The 25,711-nt window shown below is 37.6% G+C and overlaps 1 protein-coding gene across 5 annotated transcripts in view; it reads right to left on the bottom strand.

Annotated features, from left to right (window-relative positions):
* TSC22D1 (TSC22 domain family member 1) overlaps positions 1-25,711 on the bottom strand; it is a 131,199-nt gene that overhangs the window by 7,063 nt on the left and 98,425 nt on the right. Inside the window, exon 2 of one of the 5 annotated variants that reach the window (XM_025478233.3) lies at positions 19,386-19,509. The exons of the other annotated variants lie outside the window; for them this stretch is intronic. The gene's annotated coding sequence lies outside the window, so the exon portion shown is untranslated. The remainder of the gene's footprint in view (positions 1-19,385; positions 19,510-25,711) is intronic. 5 annotated transcript variants of the gene reach the window in all.

Here is a 25,711-nt window from a genome sequence, read left to right as displayed (position 1 = left end):
AGATACCAAAGTGGAGGAACAAATCAGGCAAAGGGTTGAAATTTTTAAAAAGAAGGAATACTGTGTATTTCAAAAGGAAAAAGAGAAAAAAGGTATAGGAAACATGAACCAGCGACTCAAATGCTGGAGAGAAAGAAGGGAGGGAACCCAAAGGATGATGGGGAAGGAAATCTCAAGATGACAGCTGCTAAGCAAGCCTAAGCAGCACCTGACCTGTATGGGTGCAGAGAGAAGGGAACCTCTGGGAGGGAGGGCTTTGGGGGAGGGAATAAACAGATGATCCTCCATGTCTGAGCATTGGCAGAGGGGAGCTACAGACAGGTGTATGACAGATCTAATGGACCGACTGGGTAAGTTCAAAGCAATTTTACAGAAAACAAAAGCAAGAAAAAACTACTATGCTAATCAATAGAATTTACATGCCTATATTAATTTTGAAATGTTTTATTAGTTTAAAAAGTTAATTGCATTGGGAAGGTGGTGGGGGAAAAAAACTGAGCCATAAGAATGGTTTAAAAGTGCTGAATCTGAGTCTACGACAGCTGGATTATAAAATATTAAAATTGGAAAAGCAAGAAATAACAGCATAAACATATTACATAGATATGTAGGTAAATGTGAGAAAACAAAAATCGAAAATGGCTGCCTCTGAGGAATAGACGGGGGGACTGAAAAAAAATAACTCTAGTACATTATTTTTTTCTATTCACTCTGTGTGATGTTTAGGGATTAAAGTAAAAGAGAACAGGATCTGCTCCCAGGCTGCATGAGAGCACTGACCAGCACAAGCATATGAGGAAACTACCAAGGGTAGAAAGAGCCACCCAAAAGAAGCAGGTAGAGATAACTTCTGGAAATCACACAAGGTCAGGAATAGCTGGTGTTACCACCAGCCAGAGTAAAAACAAAACAAAACAAAAAACAACTTGTAAACATGGGGCACCAGATATTCAGAAGGATACCACCAAAGTTGTGTTCTAGAAAAATTAATTCTAGACTAAATGGTGTTTTGGTCTTGTGCAAAGCAGTTTTAAAGGAAGCCTTGAAGATCAAACTATTACCAAGTAACTTAATTTTGTCCCCAAACAAAGCTCTAGGATATTAAATAAAAATACAGTTAGCATCCAATAATTCACAGTGTCTGGCATCCAGTGAAAAGTACCAGGCATACAAAACGCAGGGAAATATAACGCATAACAAGGAAGAAAATCAATCAAAATGACCCAGATACAACAAAAATCACATAATTTGTAGACAACGATATTAAAACAATTATTACAACCATATTTTATATGTTCAAGAAGGTAGAGGGAAAATTAACATATTAAGTAGAGGTATGGAAGGTATAAAGAAATTAAATTTCTGAAGGTGAAAAATGTTTGAGAAAAAAATATACTGCATGAGATTAACAGTAAATTAGGGCAGAAGAAATATTATGTTAGAAATATGTTAGCAGTAGAAACTATCCAAAATAAAACTGGAGGAAAAAAAAACTGGAAAAAAAGAACAAAACAAAAGAAGAAAAAAGCATCATTGAACTGTGAGGCAATTTCACGCAACCAAATATATTTTTAGTGAAGTCCCTAAAGAAGAGAAGAGGGAAAGAGAGAGGAAAAATATTTGAAGAAATAATGGCAATTTGCCCCAAGTTTTATTAAAATAATAAATCCACAGATCCAAGAAACTAAGCCTCAAGCAAGAGAATTGTGGAGAAAACTGCAATAAGAGTGTGTAATAATCAGATGCCTTAAAACCAGTGATAATGAGAAAATTTAAAAGCAGCCCAAGAAAAGAACCAGATTATACACAAAGCAACAAAGAATGTAGCTGACTCGTGAGTCGTAAACAGCTAGACAGCAGACAATGTGGTAATATCTTTAAAGTGCTAAAAGAAAATTTTCAAAAACTTGTCAACCTATAATCTTAGGCCCAGTAAAAATATCTGTCAAAAATAAAGGTGAAATTCATTCTTTTACAGACACACAAAAGCTGGGAGGATTCATCACAGGCAGACCTGCAATATAAGAAATTTTAAAGTTTGCTCTTTGGACAGAAGAAAAACGATACCAGATGGAAATCTAAATCTACACAAAAGAATGAAGAGTATCAGAAATGGTAACTATGTGGTTAAAAAAAAAACCCCAAAACAAAAACCCAAACTGTTCCCTGACCTAAGAGATAAATAAGTGTTTATTATTGACAGACTCATATGAGAAATAAACTGTTGGTTACAGAGACCAGAAGGGTGGCCAGGGAGGCGGGAGGGAGTCAAAATAGATGAAGGGGATGAAGAGGTACAAACTTCCAGTTATAAAATAAATAAGTCACAAGGATGTAAGGTGCAGCATAGGGAATATAGCCAACGATATCTCAGTAACTTTGTGTGGTGACAGATTGGTTAGTAGACTTATCACTGAGATAATTTTGTAATGTATAAAACTATCAATTCACTATGCTGTTCACCTGAAACATAAAGAATTTTGTATGTCAACTGTACTTAATTTAAAACATTAAAATTAGAAAAAGATGATTAATTAAGGCAGAAATAATAACCATGTATGGAGGGGGTGGACAACATATTACAGAAGTAAAATGTAGTACAAAAAGAGAACACAAGCCAGGAGGACAGAAGAAGCATACAGCTGTAAGGTTCCTACATGACTTGAAAATAGACTATTATAAGATGTATCCTGCAAACTCTAAAACGACTGAGGTAACAATACAAAGATATAGTTAATAAGCCAATAAAGGAGAGTGGAATCATAAGAAAATATACAATCTAAAATAAGATAGAATAAGAGGAAAAGAGGGATAAAGAACAGAATAAAGGGATGCCTGGGTGGCTCAGTGGTTGAGCGTCTGCCTTTGGTTTTGGCTCAGGTCCTGGGATCGAATCCCATATCAGGCTCCCCACAGGGAGCCTCTTCTCCCTCTGCCTATGTCTCTGCCTCTCCCTGTGTCTCTCATGAATGAATGAATGAATGAATGAATAAATAAATAAATAAATAAATAATTTTTTTTAAAAAGAGAACAGAATAAAAAACAAATACCAAGATATAGACTTAAACCAACTATAGCAATAATCACGTTAAATGTAAATGGTTCTAATTAAACACCTTAATTAAAATATAGAGGTTGTCAGATTGAATTGTTTTTTAAAAAGCAAGAAAAGGGGGTGCCTGGGTGGCTCCACTGTTGAGCATCTGCCTTTGGCTCAGGTCATGATCTCGGGGTCCTGGGATCAAGTCCCGCATCGGGCTCGCTGCATGGAGCCTGCTTCTCCCTCTGCCTGTGTTTCTGCCTCTCTCTCTCTCTCTCTCTCTCGAATAAATAAATTAATTAATTAATTAATTAATAATCTTACAAATAATTTTTAAAAAAAGCAAGACAAAACTATATGCTGCCTATAAAGAAACATACTTTAAGTATAAATGCACAAATAGGTAAAATAAGAGGATGAAAGAAGATATTGTATGCTAACAATAATCAAAAGAATGCTGAAGTGGCTGTACTATTCAGACAAACTGTACTGCAAAGATCATTTCATAATGAATAAAGGGTCAATTCATCAAGAGGTCATAAAAATCCTAAATGTTTACACAGTGACAACAGGGCTTTAAAACACACGAAGCAAAAATTGATGGAACTGCAAAGAGAAATAGGAAAATCCACAATTAAAGTTGGAGTTTTCAACAATCTTCTCTCAATAATTGAAAGAAAAAATAAGCAGAAAATAACTATAAAGATATAGAACACTTGAATAACACTGCCAACCACTTGACCTAATTTGTTTTTGCAGAACATTCCATCCAATAACAAGAGAATACACACTTTTGGAGCACACATGGAATTTTTTCCAAGATAGAACATATTCTGAGCCATAAATCAAGTTTTAATTAATTTAAAAGGATTCATATCATTCAAAGTAAATTCTTGAGCACAATGGAATTAAAATAGAAATCAACTACAGAAAATTATCTGGAAAATCTCCAAGTATTTGGGGGAAAAAATAACATATATCTAAATAACTCATGGGTCAAACAAATAATCAAAAGAGAAATAAGGAAATATTTTGAACTAAATGAAAATAAAAACATCGCATATCAAATTTATTTCAATAAATTTAACAACTTAGATGAAATAGACAAATTCCTAGATAGAAACACTATCAAAACTCACTTGAGGAAAAACAGGTAACATAAATGATGCTAGGTCTATTTTATGTAGTTTAGAATCTTCCTACACAAAAAAAACCCCTCAGGCACTGATAGATTCACTGGTGAATCTTACTAAACATTTAAGGAATAAATAATACCAATTCTACACAAACTCTTTCAGAAAACTGAAGAGGAGAAAATATTTCCCCCACTTATTCTAGGAGACCAGCACTTCCCTAGTACTAAAATAAGGTATCATCAAAGAAAAAAAAATAAAAGGAAAACTACAGACCAATAGACATAGATGTAAAAACTCTTAACAAATTTTAGCAAATTGAATCCAACGAGGCATACAAAGGATAATAAATACATCCTGACGAAACAGCATTTATCCCAAGAATGCAAGGTAAACATCTGAAGATCAATCAATGTGATTCATTCTATAAAAAGACTAAAGAAAAATTATAGGGTCATCTCAATAGACAAAATTCAACATCCATTCATGATCAAAACTTTCAGCAAAACAGGAACTAAAGGTATTTTCCTCAACCTGATAAAGGACATCTATAAAATGCATTCAGCTTACGTTATACTTAACAGTAAAAGAATACATGCTTTTCCTTTAAGATTGTAATCAATTTGACCACTCCTACTCAATCTCATACTGAAAGTGATAGCCAGCAACAAGGCAAAAATAAACAAATCAATACCTAAGTACATAAATAGCATTCAGATTGGAAAGAAAAAAAAATCTGTATTCACAGATGATTCTCTATGTACAAAATCCCAAATAAATTACTAGAACTAACAAGAAGCATGTTTAAGGGTCATGGAATATAAGTTCAATATAGAAAAATCTATTGTATTTTCATATATTGTCATGAACAAGTATAATTCAAATTTTACAAATTTCCATTTACAATAACATAAAAACCACATGTAATAGGTATAAATCTAACAAAATATATACAAGATCCTAATGTTGAAAATGACAAAACATTAATAAAAGGAACAAAAGAGAACAAAATCAAATGGCAAGATATACCATGTTCATCAACTGAAAGACTCAAAATTATTATGTCAATTCCTCTTCCCCTTAAATAATATATAGAATCAGTGTGGTCCCAATCAAAAAAATTTTAGCAAGACCTTCTGTAGAAAATGACAGAGCGATTCTAAAATTTACATGTAAAGGAACTGGAATAACCAAAACAATTTTAGAAGAACAAAGCTGAACGACTCCTAGTACCTTATCTGAAAACTTTCTGTAAAACTCCTCTCATCAAGATAGTACGGTATTGGTGAAACAACAGACGTACAGATTAACAGAACAGAACAAAGACGTCAGAAACAGACCCATGTGCATGTAGCAAATTGATTTTCAACAAAGATGTAAAGGTGATTCCATGCAGAAGAACAATTTTTTCAACAAATACTCCTAAGACAACTAGAGGGCCACCTACAAAATAAAATCAAACAAAACCCCCGAAATTGATCCACTCCTCCCACCATATGAAACATTAACTTAAAATGGATCATAGACATAGCAGTACCTGGGTGGCTCAGTTGGTTCAGTGTCTGCCTTCAGCTCGGGTCATGGTGCCAGAGTCCTGGGATCAAGCCCGGCATCGGGCTCCCTGCTCAGTGAGGATCCTGCTCCGACCCCCCACCCACTCATGTGCTTCACTCTCTCATTCTGCATGCTCTCTATCAAGTAAATAAAAAAAATCTTTAAAAAAAAAAGGGACCATAGACCTAAATGTAAAATCCCAAACCATAAAGCTTATGCAAGAAAACACAGAAGAAATCTTTGGGACTCTGATTTAGGCAAAAATTTCTTAGATATTAACGCTAAAAATATACTTCATGAAAGAAACAAGAAAAAAACCCAATAAATTAGACTTTATCAAAATGAAATTTTGTTTTTTGAAAGGCACTGCCGTAAGAACCAAGAACAAACTCTAGGCTGGAATTAAGTATTGCAAGTCACATATCTGATAAAGGAATCTATATCCAGAATATATTAAAAACTTTCAAAACTCAATAGCAAGAAAACAAACAATCCAATTAAAAAAATTGGCAAAAGACATATCATCAAAGAAGATATGTGAATGGTATGGAAAAAATACTAAACATCATTAATCATTACAGGAATGCAAGTTAAATCCATAATGAGACACCACTGCACACCTATTAGAATGGCTACATTATGGGCAGCCCCAGTGGTGCAGCGGTTTAGTGCCGCCTTCAGCCCAGGGCCTGACCCTGGAGACCAGGGATCAAGTCCCACGACGGGCTCCCTGCATGGAGCCTGCTTCCTCTGCCTGTGTCTGTGCCTCTCTCTCTCTCTGTGTCTCTCATGAATAAATAAATAAAATATTTAAAAAAATAGAATGGCTACATTAAAAAAAAATTTTAACTTTAAAATACCAACTGTTGACAAGAATGCAGAGTGACTGAAATGCTCATATATTGATGGTGGGAATGCAAAATGTTACAACCACTCTGCAAAAACAGTTTAGCAGTTACTCATAAAGTTAGACATACTCTCCATAAAACCCAATAATCCCAACCCAAGTTACTAAGGGAAGGAAAGATTTATGTTCTCACAAAAATTAGCAAATGAATGTTTTGAGTGGTTTTATCATAATCACTCAAAACTGGAAGCAACCCAAATGTCACCCAATTGGTTACACACACCAGGGTACTCTATACAATGGAATGGAATACTACTCAGCAATGAAATTAACTACTCACAATGAAATGAAAATAACTCACAAATGAATCTCAGATATATTACAGTAAGGGAAAGAAGCCAGACTCAAAAGGCTGCTAAATATATGATTCTATTTATATAACATTCTAGAAAAGGCAAAACTATAGGGATGGAAAACAGATCAGAAATCACCAAAGCTTCAGGGTCACAGAGGGGAGGTTTTTGTGGGTAACACAACTGTTTCTTGATGCTGGTGGCAGTATACCCCCTGTGTCTGTCCCAACTTCTAGAACCATATGCTAAAAAAGGGAAACTTTACTATATGTAAATTATCCTCAAAAAAGAAAGAAAGAAAAAGTAGCTGCCTCCTAGGTAGCACAGTGCAAGAATGGGGGAAAAAATAAAGAAACTGCTTATATATTTTGTAATAGTTCTCTATTTGATCTTTATATATGTATACACTTATTGTGGCAAAAAACATAAAATTTACCAATATAACCACTTCTAACTGTGCAGCCCAGTAGCATTAAATATATTCACACTGTTGTAAAGTAGCGCTTTTCATCTTGTACATCTAAAACTATACCAATTAAACAACTCTTCTTTATCCTCTCCCTCCAGCCCCGGTAACCACCATTCTACTTTCTATTTCTATGGATTTGACTACTTTAGATATCTGTACATATATTATTTTGATTAAAAATATTTTAAAGTAAAAGCAAAGAATAAAAAGCTATAAAAAATAGACTCCAAGGACTTGAACACTTTCATTGAAGAGACCTGAAATGCCTATTTTATAACTAATTTCTCCATAGTCATATGAAAGCACACACAAGCGGGGGAGCAGCAGGCAGAGGGAAAAGCAGGCTCCCAGCTAAACAGGGAGCCTGATGGCAGGACTTGATCCCAGGACCTGGGATCATGACCTGAGCTGAAGGCAGACGCTTAATGGACTGAGCGACCCAGGTGCCCAAATAAATAAATCTTAAAAATAAAAAAAATAAATACTTGCTTCTAAGTGTGAGAACTTCAAAAACCCTAACAAAATGCTAATAAAATTTTAAAATAATCTTTTATATTTATTTACTGGGGCACCTGGCTAACTCAGTCATTGGAGTGTTTGACTCTTGATCCTGGGGTTATGAGTTTGAGCCCAATGCTGGGTGTACAGATTACTTTAAAAATATAAAATCTTGGGCAGCCCAGCTGGCTCAATGGTTTAGCGCCGCCTTCAGCCCAGGGCATGACCCTGGAGACCCGGGATCGAGTCCTGCGTCGGGCTCCCTGCATGGAGCCTGCTTCTCCTTCTGCCTGTGTCTCTGCTGCTCTCTCTCTAATAAATAAAAATAAAATCTTTAAAAAAATAAAAAATAATAAAATCTTTAAAAATATATACATATTCTTAAAAAAATTAAAAAATCATGGGCACCTGAGTGGCTTATTCAGTTAAGTGACCAACTCTTGATTTCAGCTCAGGTCATGATCTCAGGCCCGTTAAGACTGAGCCCCAATGTCAGGCTCCATGCTCAGCAGAGTCTGTATGAGACTCTCCCTCTTCATCTGCCCCTCCTTGCCCTTCTCCTGCCCCACAACGTGTATGCATGCTTTCTCTAAATAAATAAATATTTAAAAAAATAAACAATAAAAAAGATTTAAAAATCAATGTCATTTCAAAAATAAATATGAACTTTTACGTATACACATATAATAGTATATAAGGCTCTCTACAAACATTATTTTCTGTATATTTTCTCTCTAAACATTTATGATTACTTTCAAATTATTGTTACAATTCTAGAAACAATTTCCAGTCTCCTATGCACATACCTCTATTTCTATGCCTTATTTAACATATCTACAAATTCAAAAAAAAAAAAAAAAAAAGAAAATAATGCTCATACCCCAAAAAGACTCAGTGTCTTTAAGCACTAGGATTCAAACAGGCAGCATTCTTTTTTTCTTTTTTATCTCTGTAAAAATAAGGTCTTCAAAGCCAAGTTTCTTCATAAATTACCACTTCCCCTAATAGTGGTAGATTATGAAAATCAGGAGTCACAAGCAAAAAGGGCATCTCAGATTTAGAAGCCAAATGATACACTATAAAAAACATCTGAAGAAGTAAAAAGCTGTCCTGATTATGATTTTCTATTTCAAGAACCTCATGCAAGTCTCCTATCAAAAACGAATACCATTTCTATTTTACTTTTTGCACAGCTACGGAAAATAGCTACTGCGAGCTCTTCTTTTACTCTTTAAAAATAACTAGTTAGTTTAAGCCACATTTTCATGTTAAATTCTGGAAGATATCAACAATGATAAGCACTATGGAAAGAAGAGCCAGTAGGAACTGGGTTAACCATTATTCTATGCATACAGAAACACTTAGGGCCATTAGAGCCAGTCCTTTGGTGATCCGAAAACAATCAGATAAAGCTCAACTGAACACTCTTATTTACAAAGGTGAACATAAATTCAAGGGTATTACATGGCTACTGAATTTCTAATGTACTGCAGACTTCAGTGAGCATTAACTGGGGAGGTAACTGTGGATGCTGGGGACACACTGAGTGTTTAATAAGTACCTTCTGCTCTGATCAAAGGACACATTTCCACATTATGGTCTCTCTCAACTCCGGCTCTGTGACTTCAAAGGGCCCGAGGGTTTCTTTAATTGATCTATTCAGTATTCTAGAGCTGAAATGGACCTTAGAGATCATATAGTTCTAATTTCCTTATTCTGTAGGTTTAGAAATGAAAGCTCAAAGACATTGTGGGTTTTGTCCAGGGTTTATCTACTTAACTGTAGGATGAGGCATAGAACCAACTTTTGATTCAATATTTTATCTTCTAGACATGCAGACCAGGAATTCTAAACCAATATACACTTCCAGATTTATATACATATGCTTATTTATATATTCTATATAATATTTATTTATATATATATACTATATATACACATATTTTATATATATATATATATATATATAAACTATATTTTATGAACTAAGGAATATTAGAACTGGAAGAGGATAGAGATTGCAAACCCCAGCTACTGGGGTTTCCAGGCCTTGTCATAAGTAAGGATGTGGGCTCTTGGTGAGAGCCGGTCCTCTCAAGCTCTGTTTGTATTATATTATGATACTGGAGAAGCTGTCAGGCACTCAGATCAGTCCAGTGCCAGTGAGTCCCACAGTCTGCGGACGTGCTCCCCAGTCTCTGGAAGAGGTCCTGGCCATGAGGAAGATCACTGGACACACAGACACACCACTTTGTGAACGTGCCTATGAATGATTTTTTAAATTGTGCTTTCCTAAGCCTGGTAGTTCCTTTGAGAATCCTCAAGAGCAGTAAGGGCCAGAGGGAGCCCAACCGGACCAAAGAGAATGAAGCCGACTGTGTTCCCCAAGCCTGTGGCCAGCAACAAGAGGAGAAAGTGGCCTTCACAGCATGTCACTCAGAACACAGATCAGAAAACAGATCTCTACTCTTGGTGGTCATCACCTGGGATCTCCTTCCCATTTCTTACCCCAACCCGGAACAAGATTCTGGCATTGCCATATTTTCCTCTATTCACCATGAAGACAATGTGATGAAGACAATAAGTACTGAGTGAACTACAACGGTCAGTGGAGTGGGAAATACATAATTTATAATGTAAACGACAGTTTTATAAAAAAAACAATGAAAAGATGCAACTTACAATGACTTACAAATGTACAAGTACTTCAACTTGTTGCTGACTACTGTAAAGAAGTGGCCACTATAATATATCTTAGCTAAGATACAAACTAGAATAAAATAATTTTCTCTACTCTTCAGGTATTCCTTCCCTCATTTATTCATATTTATTCAGCACTAAGCAAACACGAGAGGCTAGGAACTTTATGCCTGGCACTACAGTTATTAAGATCACTGTCAGTGATTGGGGGGGGAGGGGGTGTAGTTGGTGCCAGGGAGAAGACATGTGATAACTGGTATTATTTGGGTTTATAAAAAGAATGGTAGTTAGCAGAAGGAAGCCAGAGATGTTTCAGAGAGCAGAAGATGCTGCCTCTGGGCCTTGAAACATAAGTAGGAGTTGCAAAGTCAGACCACAAGGTACAAAAAAAAAAAAAAAAAAAAAAGAGAACACTCCATGAAAAGGGCAGGTAAACCAGGGTGATAAAGCAGCAGGCTGAGTGTGGCACCTATCAGCTGGGGGTTAGTGGTAGGAGGTAGAGTGAGAAGCAGAAAGTTAACAAGTTGGAAGACAGGCTGGGGCCTTCCAGACCACAAGATGGAGACCAGTCTTCAGTCTGAGGGCATGGGGGGCCCATACAAAAGGGTTTTAGCAGGCAAGTGATGCGATGGGATCTGGGTTTCAGCAAGGCCCCCCTGACCACAGTGTACAAGGTGAAAGGAGATGGACCTTGCCATGAGAGAATGGAAATCGTAAGGGCCAGAACCGTGAGGGCAGATAGAGAGAAGAGGGGATGAATGCAAAAGAGATTTGGGAGTTGGGACAAACAGGACTGGAGTGTGGGAGGTAAGGGAGGCTGGAGGGGTCCCAGGCTTCTGGATTATGTGATTGGGTGAAAGGTGATGACATTCGCCAGGGTGACGGACACTGTGGTCAGACACTGGTTCTGGAAAATGACACTGATGGGACACCCCAGGCAGTAGAAAATACAGCTTTGGAATTTCAGTGAGATCTGACTTGAGCAAAATATTTGGAGGTTGTCAGGGGGGTAGGGGTACAGTAAAGAGCTGGGGAATAGATGAGATTATCTCAGGAACAGATATAGGAAAGAGATGGTGGGGCTGAGAGGCCACACACTGCTGGGGCAGCCATTTGACAAGGGCACCCGAGTTTTCTGTGGCCTGGTGGACACCACAGAAGATAATGAGGCTGAAGCCATTTGGCAAGACCCTTGTCTAAGAGGACACTGGATGAAGGGACCAGGAAGCAAGAGGGTGAAGGTGGTCTGACTGTGAAGAGGACTGGGAATGAAGACATCAAGTCAGTTTTCCAATGAACCACCAAAATGTTTCACTAGGAAGCTTGCATGTGAATGGCTGCCTCACAGGAAGAGCCAACAGTCCATCAGAGGGAGACCAAAAAGCAGCTGCAACCAACACAAAGAAGCGGGACCTGGCCAATAGCAGATACAGAGACTGCGTCTCAGAGCTCCTTATTCCCCAAAGCTGGGGCACTACTTACTGAGGAGAGGAAGGGAAGTATGTGAGAGCCAAACAACATCCCTCAAAAAGGTGCCAGGACCCAGACTGTTTTTGTTTTGTTTTGTTTTGGGTTTTTTTTTTGGGGGGGGGGGCTTTTGGGGGTGAAAGTGGACAGACAAGAAAACTCTGATTTTGACATGAAGCAAGTTTCCAAATGTGAAGAACTGAGTTTTTAAAAATTGTGACTGCTGGGGTGCCTGGGTGGCTCAGCTGGTTAAGCGGCCAATTCTTGATTTTGGCTCCAGTCTTGATCTCAGGATTGTGAGATCAAGCCCCATGTCTGGCTCAGCACTGAGTGTAGACGCTTCTTAGGATTCTCTCTCCCTCTCCAACTGCCTCTCCCTCCCTCCTTCTCTCTAAAAAAAAACAAAAAAAAAAAAAAAAAAAACATAATAATGCATTTTTTTTTAAACTGTGACTGTTTAAATAACTAACATTTACTGAGAAGTGATAGAAATATGTTTACATGCTGATAAGGAAGCCTGCTACCAGTGTGAAAGAGAGATTCGATGGACACAATTAGTAGCAGTTATTTGAAGAAATAAAACCAAACCTTACAGGTTTATTCTCCCCAGTGAGTGAGACACTTCAGTGAACACTCATGGAGGGAGATCCAGAAGAATCCAGCAGAAAACCAACAGTGAGGGGGCAACTGAAAAATGAGGCCATGTCTCTGAAGGAACTGGCAGGGACTAGGTGAGCTACTTGAGGAGAACCCTTACTTATGGGGTCTGTTGGGGCCACCACAAGCCCACAGATCACAAACGCAATAGCCATGAAGGCTGACAGAGGAGAGCACTGCAAGGTCCGAGGTAAGGACACCCATCTTCTCCCTCTCCCCAGTCCCACACCAAGGGAGCTTGCTCACGGAGGGGGAGAAGGGGCAGACAGATACGGGAACAGATCAGGGGCCCCCATCTCCATTCCAAACTGCTAGAGATGCAGGCTTAGCCTGGACAGTTTTAAAGCAAATATGATACAAAGTCATTAAACACCAGAACTAAGTCTTAAGAATCCAAAGTTCCCTAAACAGTTAAGTCCAAAAATGAACTTGAGTTGTATAACAAAAGTGAGATACTGTGAAGCAGGCCCATTAAAAAGCAAAAAGGAAGAGCTTGCAACGGGCAAAGCTGGTACAGTTTTTAGAAAAATAAAACTGCCATATATTCATACCCTGGAAAGTTGAGACTTCTCAACCAACTGGTTATATGTGCATTTTCTTATTTATTTAAGCCTTACAACAACTCTAAGGTGGTAGGTTCCTTTATTTTCTTTATTTAAAGAGAAAATAAAAACACTGAGCCTTAGAGTGGCCAGACAACTTGTCCAAGGTAAGTCACATCATGCTTAAACAAAATTCCAGTCAGTGGATGCTGGTATAGAGCACAACTCCACACCACACAGAACCAAAAGGTGGGCACTTCCTAGACACCCTGGAAATGCACAGTTAACTTAGTAAAAAAATTTACACCTGTCTTTAAAGTTGTAAAGGTTTCTTATTGTCATTAGGCTTAGACATTTTGGGATAATTTATATCTTAAATATACTGATTTATCAGACTATTAGACTTGTGTTTGTAATAAAAAAGAAATAGTCTTAACTGAATAGGCTTTAATTTGAACAAATCTGTAACTGGTTTGGAGGCAAAGTTAAGACACAAAAGGATTCCTCTAATTTAGTCTAATGTAGAAAATTTAAAAATCTTTCATTCTATTACTCAAATACTACACATATTTTTTAAATTCAGTGATACTATTTTGAATAAAACAAGATGTTTTGCAAAAGGCATTAAAACAGTGTCAGTGACAAAACATGATTCCCGCCACCTATCCCAAGTCAGGGTAATGCTGCATAAATTATACAAAACTAATTATTTCATAGACACTATGAGTAGAAGCAGAATTAGTTAAAAACAACTTTGCGTTTTAATAAAGGGAGGGAGGCAGGCACTGATTAGGTAAATATTAAGGGATTTTTAAAGGTCAAGTCCATCTTACCAAATCAGGGTAACTAGGTTAAACGAGTAATTAATCTGCTTCAACACTTTAGTATGTTTGGAATAGAAAAGATTTTTTTAAATAAAGTATTTAAAGCATACAAAATACATGTAACATTTATGAAGTATAACAGGAGGACAAACACCCACAAATCCTCCACCAAACTAAGACTGTGACCAATATTACTGAAACCCCAGCCCCACATTGAGGGCAACACCTCCCTAGCCTGAAAATGTTCAAAGTATCATTCCCATTTAGTTACTAGGTTTATCGTCTGCCTCCCTGAACTGGAAGGTTGGGGAGGGTGGGGACTTACTGTTTTATTGACCAGGGTGCCAAGCACCTAAATCAGAACCTAGTATATACTAAGTGCTCCATATGGTGTTACTGAATGAAGGAAAATGAACAGTAACAATAATCATAATGATAATAGCAGCATATACTTAATCACACTTCGGACTCGTCAGTGCCTGTTCCAAGACCATTACATGTAACTCATTTATCCTCCCAACAGCTCTCTCATCTAGGTACCATTACTGTCCTCATTTATACAGATGAGGAAACCGAGGCCCAAAGGAGTTGTGGGGCTTGGTTAAGGCCAGACTTATTGCCACTAGGAAAAGCAAAAAATATTTCTGTGGTATTAACATAACAGACACCCCCACATTTTTGTAATCCCCAGTCTGGATAGACTGGTTATCACCGGAATATGGAAATAGCTGAAAAAGGGAAGAAAATCGAACATCTATATATACTGAACCCCTGCTCTGGACCAGGTACTGGGCATTCAGCAGTGAACCGAATCCCTGCCCTGGTGGAACCCACACTCAAGGTGGGGCTAAAGGAGAAGCACGACAGGCATGTGCATAGTATGTGAAATAGTGATGATGTGGGGGGACAAACTGCCGAACGGAAGCAATATTGGAGAGGGTAAACTTTCAGACAAAGTTGTCAAGGAAGGCCTCCCTGAGAAAGTGTGTTTTGAGTAAAGACCTGAAAGAAATGAAAGAATTAGTCACGGAAGGGCTCTTCAAATGGAGAAGACAGGTAAGAGACATGCCCATCGAATATTCAAGAGTCCCAACAAAGTCAAGCATCACAGGAACATGCAGTAAGCCATAGATGATGAAGGAGATGGCCCGTGCTTTGGTATCTTGTCCTCCTTCCTCTGGGTGGAGAATGTTTACTAAGATCAGAATTATGATACACAGAGCATTTAAGAAGTATGGTATGCACTTGAAAGCAATGCAGTAATAAGTATTACATTCCACTTTGTACTCCCCTAGTTTCTTCAAAGAGTATTTTGGGGCACTTTTCACTTTTCAATAAAAACTCAATCTTTCCCCATGTTTGATAATAAGTAAATGGTGCCCTCTGTAAAATCATCTGCCTCCAAAGTTCAAGCACTAGATAGGCAATGATAGCTCTTTTCTGAGTCTTGGTTTGGACAAGTTTCATGAAACCATGAGAATCTTAGAATTTACTTTCTTCTACAACAAAGCTGTTTAAAACTACTTCTGAGTAAATGGGGTGGATAAAACACGCACATTTTATCTGTTTCCACCTACAAACCACTAAAGAGATAGAGAATCCAGTGTAAACACACAAGGGCCGAAGAAATAGGGCAGATGTCAATTTCAACAGTTTGGGGGACCAGAAAAAAAAAAGATGGTTTAATTCATCCAGTTGGAACTTAAGCAAATGTCAAAGGAAGTCCAGAAGATAGCTGATATGCATTAAAGAATTCAATACTCGAAACCACATGCTTCTCATTGTGCAAGTGAGATGAGAGTCTATATGAAACACAGACCTTATCCTGTCCCGATCTTACACAGCTGAACAACTGAGCAAAGGGCCAACCATCCTCTAACATACCCAACACTCAGGAAAAAAAGGAACCTGGAGAAAACAGGGGAGTATAGGGAAACGAGGAAACTTTAAAGGTCCTGAAAGGCATGGATATATAATGATGGCAGGAAGACAATAACAGAACACCAAAAAGAGCTCCTAGAAATTGAAAAATGGGTATTATGAGAGCACAGTGAGAATTCACTAGAATAAATGGAAAGCAAAGTTGAAGAAATATCTAAGAACTAAAACAAAATACCAAAGAAGGAAAAATGAGGAAAAGAAAAGATAGCAGTTTAGGAGGGCTTACATCTGAACGACAGGAATTTCAGAAACAGAGCAGAGGATATGAAGGGGAGCAAAGTAGCATAAAATAATTCAAAAAAATTTCCTAGAACTACAGAACATGCTTTTTTTTTTTTTTTTTTTTAAATTAAAAGAGCCTATCAAGTACAATCTGTTCTGTTTTAAAGCTTGTTTGGAGAACACGAATTTGTTCCAGAACAATATATATATATGTTAAAGAACAATTTGAGGATAACGCACACTTCATGTTTTGCTTATGCCTATGTCTTCAAGAAACGCGAGGTGAAAGTAGGAAGCCGCACCAGCTGAACCAAGTCGCCTAGAAAAAAAAACACACACACACATACACACACACACACACACACACACACACACACACACACACATATCTCAAATGTATACCAGGCATGTCAGTCCACCATGTTTCCTGTGTTACAAAGATTCTATTTTGTCACTCTTTGGCAAATGTCAATTTTTCTATATAAAAAAGCACTCATTCAACATTCTAAACCTGTCTAATCACTCTGATTCAAAAGCACCAGCAGTGCATGAAAAAAAAAAAAAAAGGTTTTAAATATTGAGGTGAAGGTGGAAAGAGGAAAGGTTCTTTCCTTTTAAAGGAAAGAACATGTAATTTCTCTAGAGCAAGATGAATAAAAGAATCCATGCTGTGGACACCAAAGATAACCCATGAAAATAAAGGAAACTTGCATGGCTAGAGCAACCTCACGTGAAGTCAGGAGGAACAAGCTCCAAAGAAAAAGAAGAAACAGGAAGATTGTTGAGGATATAGACTGAAGAGCCAACGGAAGCAAACAAACAGGAACAACCTTCCTCCCAATCAAAGAGAAAGCACTATCTATAAACCAAGACCTTTACTGGAAATCTCCAAATCCTGCTGAAGCTGCTTCTTTTAGTGTCAGCAGTCGTTGGCTTGGTAGCTTCAAATATCTTTATAATTTCCAAAGACTTCAGTGGTAGGGAGAGGCAGAGTACAGATGAGGGAACTGCAGGATTTCCAGGGATGGTATGGGAAGTAAAGTGAAGGAGGAGGATCTACACTGGATCAAATTTTCAATTTTGATGACGCAGGTTATCTATTTTAAATGTATGCATTTGATCTAAGTCTCCCCCATGCCGTCTTATATTATTGGTGGACTTGGAAAATTAAGTTTCTGTGGATTTCAAGGTCTCCTTATTTCAAAATAGAAAAAGTTCTAGGACCTACTTTCATTTTTTAAACAGATTAGTGAAGGCTTTGATTATTTGATTCACAATTTCTATCACATTTAGCCTCCCAATGTTTCTAAGATTCTGGTACCAGCAAAAATTCTCCACATTCTCTTAACAGCAAGATTCTATATGGCCTAAGAGAAGTAAAGCCAAAATGATGCTGGCTTACTCTTTCTAATTCCAATTAAAATGTCGCTTCCAAAGAACCCTTAAAAGTATCTATGATATTATTTTGGTCATTTAAATCTAGATATGTAATTGTAAAGCTCAAAGTCTATTTAATCCCAGATTAGAATTGACCTTTTAAAATTTTTTTTAAAGATTTTATTTATTCATGAAAGACACAGATAAAGAGGCAGAGACATAGGCAGAGGGAGAAGCAGGCTCTTCGTGGGGAGCCAGATGTGCGTCTCAATCCCAAGATTCCGGGATCACACCCTGAGCCGAAGGCAGACACGCTCAACCACTGAGCCACCCAGGCATCCCTAAAATTGACATTTTAAATGCAACTTTTTATTTGAGGGAGACAGAGAGAATGTCAAGCAGGATCCATGCTCAGCATCGAGCCTGTTGTAGTGCTCGATCTCATGACCCTGAGATCATGACCTGAGCTGAAATCAAGAGTCAGTTAACAGACTGAGACACTCAGGCGCCCCTTTAAATGCAACTTTAAAGAGTAATAATCAGATTTTGAGCTTTGGAGTTGGACTTTAATTCAAATTTCCAAAAGTTATTTCTTCCTATGTAAAATGAGAAGATAATACAAGCAAAGTACCTGGTATTTCCTGCAACAATAACGTGAGCAGGTAAGGCTCGAACCTTGTGCTCCGAACTACTTTCTGCTTCAGTCATTTGAGTTTAATCAAAAGAGGTCAACACATGTTCTCCACTTACCTTTTAAATTAGAAAACTTCTTGAAAATAGCCTACATAAGCAGTATTGTTACAGACTGTATCTAAAAGAAAATGTTTCAGCTTTGAGAATCACCTTATAGGACTCGATTTATTGTTCCCTAACCGTATGATAATAATCCTAAGAAAGAATCATAATAATCATCCCAAGAACCAAAGAAGATTTCCTTGTTTTGGTAAAAGGACAACTCAAGTTTTACTTTAATCTCTGTGATTTGTTGAATTAGTTCACATAGTAATTCCTAATATTTTTCTTTTATATGTTTTTTTTCCCTCATCAATTTATTCAATGTCTCAAACTATGCAACAGTCCTGGCAGCCTCCTTCAAAAAGGCTGTTTGTACCATCTTAGTCTCTCCTCAAGGAAAAGCTAAGGAGGGGGAACTCTCCATCAGCTTCTATGTCTTTCTTTCCCCCATGATTGTGGTATGCCTGTTTCTCCAGCAAGAAATCAAGTGACTTCATGCCCAGAACAAGGAAGGGAAGACAGTCTTTCTTTCCCACGATAGTTCCCTGCCACAGATATCTATTGCATATTATTTCACAAACATTTTGTGCCTGGAACTGGGCTAGTCTCTGGGCTCCCTTTAAAGAGTGAAGCAGCTCTTCTTCTAAAAAGCTGGTCGAAATTTGTAAACAGTGTTTTTCCTTAGCAGCACTAATAATATAACTCATCATTCAGTTTTATCACAGAGCACTAGAAGGGAGAAATGTTTTCAGATAAAAACTGTATTCTTGTTACAGATAAAAGAGAAAAATAAAAGAGAAAAAAGAGAAAAAGAGAAAAAGTTGTTCAAAGAGAAAAATAAAAGGCTAGACAAAACTTTTAAACTGAATTTAACTAGGAAAATTGAACAACTATGCACCAGGCAATGCACTAAGCACTCTACATATCATCTTGTTTAATAGTCATCTCATCTCTATTATCATCACATACACAGAGGAGCAAACTCAGAGGAGAACTTAATTCAACCACTGCTGTTAAATGACAGACCTGAAATTTGGACTCAGGTCTGCCTGGTTCAAAAAACCAATTTCCACTTCACCGAAAGTACTTCCTTGGTGATAATCTGGGCTAAGCACTGTGATAGCTCCATAGTCCAGGAAGGGTGGTATATCTGCAAGCAATAAATAAAGTGCAAAGTAATAAGTATGACATCTTAGGTGCCACAGGTACCAAGGAGAGCATAGAAGGAGGTAAACAAGTAGAGGGGGCTGGGGGAGGATTGTAGGTGTTGGGTAGTCAGGAAAGGTTACAAAAAGGAATTTTCTCCCAAATTGAATCTTCATGAATAATCTTACAATCATCAGCCCCCCAAAAAGAAAGAATTTCAAGGAAAATGAAAAGCATGTACGAAACAGGCAGAAAGGCACAGCATCTTTGTGGAAGATGCCCAAGAAGTAGGGCCATCTGAAATAATCACAGAATGGAAGAAAATGGAGGCAGAAGTATTCAGAGATATTCTGATTACCCCAGATCTTGAAAACACTGCTAAAGAATCAGAAATTTACCCCACAACACGTGAGCTCCAGGCAATCAGAATAGATGCTGGTTGTAAATAGCCAATTTCACCCTCCTAGTGCAAAGCAGCCAAATATCAACCCTGCCTCTAGGAAACGAGAGCAGATACTGAAGGCATTACTACAGGAGCGTGTTCTGGATTTCAGAAAGGTGATTCCAGATACAGAATGAAGGCTGAACGAGGAAGGACAAGAGCAAAGACTAGGAAGAAATTCTGGTAAAGGCTCTTAGCCTGTGAAGGCATTTGGGGAGTGATTTTAAAGGAAACCAAGTTATCAAAATATAATCATTACTTTAAATGATTCTATCACTATAACAAATAAGTATATGTATTACACAGAAACCATCATACAATAAAAATAATCCAGACCAGTGATTCCTAGATTGCCAACATACATATACATGAATATTACTATTTTGGCAAAATAACAATTACTATCATTTAACTAAGTACCTTGTTTTGTTCAAGTCATAAAACATTAAATATCTATTTCACATATAGGCATTTTTAGAAAGGTAATGCATAATAGAAAACATGGCTCTGTAAGCTCTGTATCATAACAGCCTCCTTTAATCTCTTTTATAGAAAGTAAGAGCAGACTCTGCACAACAAAAGAAAGCAGTAATGATATATTTCTAGCAAGCCTTCTGAGTGTTTCTCTGTGATTATAGCAAATGTTCAAGATATACTCTGGCCCATACTACTTTTAGTTAGATGGGTCATCTACTTCAACAAGTCATTTACAAGCCTGCAAATGCAATGAGCACAAATACAACACAAAAATCCAAATAAAAATAAACCTCATACAATGTAGAAATATATAAATAGAGCTTAACAGTCTATTATTGTAAGTTACAAGATATTGAAAATTACCCTACTTATGGTATTTATCTGGATGTTTAAAGAACTTGATAGAGACTATTTCCACATGAAAAAAGAGGATGTGAAGAATTTAGAGAGAGCGGCAAAAGGACAAAAAGTAACTTAAAAAGTTCTAAAACTGGAATGGAAGAGAGTAAGGAACAAGGAAAGAAACCATTGCAATATAATGTAACGTAATATAATGTCCATTAAGATGGTAAATGTGTCTGGAAATATTTAGAAGTTCTGTTATCTGTGAAAAGCAAAGCTTATATATAAAATATATATAATGTATAAAAAGCAAGTTAATGTATAATTATAAACAAGATTTTAGATGTATATTTAAGACCTTGAGAAATTAAAAAATAATTGAAATCATGTCACTCTTTTCAGTGAAAGAAATTCACTTAATAATTTTAGTCCTTCCCCCAACTAATCCTAAAACTAAAGTTGATCCTATAAGAAAATCCTGCACATGAATTGCTCAAGTGTTAGACCAAAGGGATCAATTTTACTTGACAAAGTAACAAAACGGACTTCACCTTCTGTGTATAAGCCTAAAGAAAGTATAAATGAATATAAAAACTATGTGTAATTTCCTAAAATTACAGAATTTTAGTTTAAAAGCCCATGAAAACTTCTTTGAAAAGTGGTAATGATCTGACATCTATAAATAAAATTCAACTCATGACATATTCACAAATTTTCTGACATATTAATCTTCAGTCTATCCAGAATTATAAAAACAATAGTTCTAATTAAACTGCAGCTCAGAGACTAGGTGCACTTCTGAAGTTAAGATGGCTAAACAGCCAACCTATAAGAACACTATACACTTGAAGCCAGAGATAGGTCAATGAGAATAAATTCAGATTACTGAATTTAATCAGGAAGTTTAGAAAAAGAAAACTGTTCTCTCTTCCAAAACGGCCTTTAAAAGATATGTCTAAATCCTTAAATGTGTAGCATTTGACTCGAGGATTTCACAAAAAAAGAAATCGTATTTGCAAATTTATATTCATTTGCCCTTAAGATTAATAAAGTTTAAAAGAATCCTTACCTGCAAATCCAATCATAGTAATTTTCAAAGAACAATGCCAGAACAGATTAAATCATGAAAAAAAAAAAGAAAAATCAGTCATTTTCTATACTGCTTACTATACTCATAATTGAGGTATTTTATATGTATGTACATAGCTTACATTTTCATATATTCAAGAATATATTGGGGAAATCCCTGGGTGGCTCAGTGGTTGAGCATCTGCCTTCAGCTCAGGGCGTGATCTTAGGGACCTGGGATTGAGTCCCACATTGGGCTCCCTGTGTGGAGCCTGCTTCTCCCTCTGCCTCTCTCTCTGTGTGTCTTTCATGAATAAATGAATAAAATTTTTAAAAAAAGAATATATTGGCAAATTTAAAATGCTTAGCTATGCACAGAGAGTCCTCATTGACTGCTAAATTGAATTTTAGAAAAAATTAAGTCTAACTATCATGTTCTATAATCTCGTATTTAGAAACAAAAGAAATTAGGGAGTTAGAGTCAATGAAAAATAATAGAAAAACTAAGCAACATAGAAAATACACATACAATGTTAAATGAACAAAAAGACAGAGACTATGCATGACCTATGATGACACCTATAAGCATGAACACATATGTGTGGTGGCCAGCCTTCAAGATGGCCCCCAATGACCCGCCCCTCTTGGTTTTCATACCCTTATAACGTTCTTCTCCATAGTGAATAGTGCTGCCCTGAGAAAAATATTGCACAAATGACGGTGTATGATTTCTAAGACTAAGGCATAATAAGGGTTCTCCTTTACTGTCTCTTTGATCATTCTCTCTGAGAGAAGCCAGCTGCCATGCCCATGAAGACTGTCATGTAGGACTATGGGGAGTTCCACGTAGCAGGGGATTTAGGTGCATCCTGTCAAGATCCAGCATCAACTTGCCAACCGTGTGAGTGAGCCACCTTAGAGGTGGATCCTTTAGCCCAGTGAGGACTGTAGCTGTGACTGACATTTTGACTATAACTTCATGACACACCCTGAAGCAGAACCATCCCGAACCATCCCGCTAAGTCTCTCCCAAATTCTCAGCCCCTTAGAAAGGGAGTAAGATAATGTTTATTGTTTTAAGCCATTCAATTTTAGGATAATGTTATAATATAGAATATATATACTTCAAAAGGCCATGTAATAATAATAACTGTTTTAGAGTATGACTAAGGAAAGGCTCGGGGGTTATTTCCTCCTCGACTTCCTAAACTTTCTGTAAGGTTAGGTCACTCTCATGTTTCATTTTTTAAAAGCACACTCCATGCTCCTATCTCTACTTGCTCCCACCACTTATATTAGAAAAGTTGAGTCATTCATTCATTCATCCATTCATTTATTCAGGAAATGCCTGTTGGGACCAGATTTCAAAAGCGTCCCAGTCCCACCTCAGGGAGCTTACATTCTAGTGAGAAAGAAGCTAAGTCAAGTCATGCCACAAATTAGTCTAGGATTACAGATGGTGGTATATGGTCCACTTCGCTACAACATGCATGTGTTTCTGGAAGGCAAATTAGTTCACGAGTGATCAGTCGACGGAAAAAACGATGTCAGGGTAACACCAAAGTTTTGTTGATTCAGGGGGATTTTTCCTACACAAGGGGAGTCAGAACAGTCAGTGAACTGCAACCTGTAACAAGAAAGGAAAAAAAGCTCTCAACTCTGTTGCTATAGCAGCAGCAAGAGGCCTTTCGTTTGTATTTAACAAAACTTAAAAGCAAGTGCTTCCATCAGGAGCACCCCCCCCCCCCCCCCCGCCCCGCTCCCCAAGCTCTGTGCAGCTTCCAGCTCATGGTAGCCTGGCTGCCTCCTGTACCAGCCTCGCCACAGCCCCCACTGGCTTGGAGCTCCATTGCCTTCTGCGTTATCTTAGCACCTGCCGCCTCTGCTCTCATTAAAATATTGCTGGCATTTCACTCTACTTTTTTGTGTGTGTATTTTTGATATCTACCAGGAGAGCTTCCAGCTATATCGAGCCGGTACCAATTTTTTGTTCGCTTACTGCTCTGGCTACAAAGCTGCCTGAGTGTTGAGTGGTTGGCCCCAACTCCGTTTTCTCCATAAACTGCCTTATTTTTTTCCCCGTGCAGTTCTGTAAAATGAGGTTTTAAGGAACATACATATCATGGTATAGAAGAAACGCCTGCACTATTGAGGAAAACTTTGCAGTTCTAGGAGAGTATGTAACGGAGAGTATGTAACCTTGACCTACCACGGGAATGGCATATAAAAGGTCTAAAGCATGGAGACAGGGGTACATGGAGAGGCTTACATAAGCTTCCTCTTTATCTGCCTCAAATACTTGGCCAGACTAGAGAAGCTGTATTCACCTCAGATGGCTGAAGCACTCCTTTGTCTGACCAGACTGTGGTGAGGCAGGTGATGAGACTGGGCCTACTTCAGCGCTCCTCAGCCCAGACCGAAACCTAAGAGTCAAGTGGGAAGCTTTTCACAAATACAGATACTCAGGCCTGTTCTGACGTAATTGGTCTATCTGAGTCCTGAGCATTAGTAGGTTTTAAAAGTTCCCCGGGGCTTAGTCAGGGCTAAGAACCACTAAACCAGAGGAAGGCACCAGCCATAATCAAAGGATTAGAGAACAAGGTCTTATAAAGAAAGAAAGAAAAAAAAAAAAAAAAAAGCAAAATACTGATATTTATGCATTTAAAAACTTTGCAATTGCAATTAGTAAATAAGACTATATTATTTTCCTCAATAAGATTTATAAGGATATTTCTGAGAGGGCTGGAAGTAATCAGAGCTGGAATGTGGGGTTCAAGACCAATGGAGCACTAATCTGTTTCTGGGAGAAGCAGCCTGCGGGGCTGGAACCGAGGAGCCTCAGTTCCACTGGGGCGACAGAGTGGGGAGAAATGAGGGAGCCTGGGAGGAATTTCCAGAAGGATTTAGGTAAGGTCCTCAAAAGGAGTCCTGACCGAGTGTGCTACAATAGTAGCACATACTGTTTAAAAACATGGCCATCTTTGGAACGTCAAAATAAAGGATAAAAATGGATAGAGTGGTTTAAACACTATTATATGGAGGTAGAAAAGCAGATTGCAACGAGTTTTCATACTTGGTGATCAGAGTAGGGATATTTTAAAAATAGATTCCTGAGCCCAATGTCAAAGGTATGGATTGCAATCTCCAAGACGTAGGAAATATAGCAACAGCTGCTACCATTTATTCAGTGTTTACAATGTGCCAGGCAATCTCCTATGCATTTTCTAGGTTTTATCTGATTTAGTTCCTGGAACCCCTAATAGTTAACTGGGACACAGAGAAATTAAGTGGCTTGCCCATGGTAAAGGGCGGACCCCGTTTTCAAACCTATAGACCGACATACGCTCCGTGCTCTTAGCCATGACACTCTGCAGCCTTTGAGAACATTCTCCCCCATTTCCAATAAAGCAAGTGATTTTGACGCTACTACTATTTGAGAACCACTACACCATGATCTTTCAGTCACTTTTAGCCATCATTCTACGAAATCAGGCTCAAAATCAACAGTGTCTTCCTTGTTGAGCTTTACATCAAGTAGCATTATTTCCTTTATAATGAAGACTTTGAAATACACTAAATGTACAGAAATAGTTTTCCTGTAGAAGACGAGCTTATGTCTGAGACTTCTGTCTCGGACAGAAATAGAAATTTTACATAACACTTTTTTTCTGAAACACACTTAGCGATTTGCTAGGTCTTATCAATTCTTCCCTGATACTATCTCTCCCTTTTCTTTCTCTAGTCCCACTGCCACCAACCTAATCCAGACCCATGTAAAACTTCCAGATTATCACCATATCATCTGGTCAATCTGATCCCAATCTCTATCCAGCCAGATCCAAACAAATTCATCCTGTATACTGCTTCCAGGCTAAAT

The sequence above is a fragment of the Canis lupus genome, chromosome 22 (assembly GCF_003254725.2).
Source record: "Canis lupus dingo isolate Sandy chromosome 22, ASM325472v2, whole genome shotgun sequence".
Lineage (NCBI taxonomy): Eukaryota > Metazoa > Chordata > Mammalia > Carnivora > Canidae > Canis > Canis lupus.
This window is presented reverse-complemented; position numbering and strand designations above follow the sequence as displayed.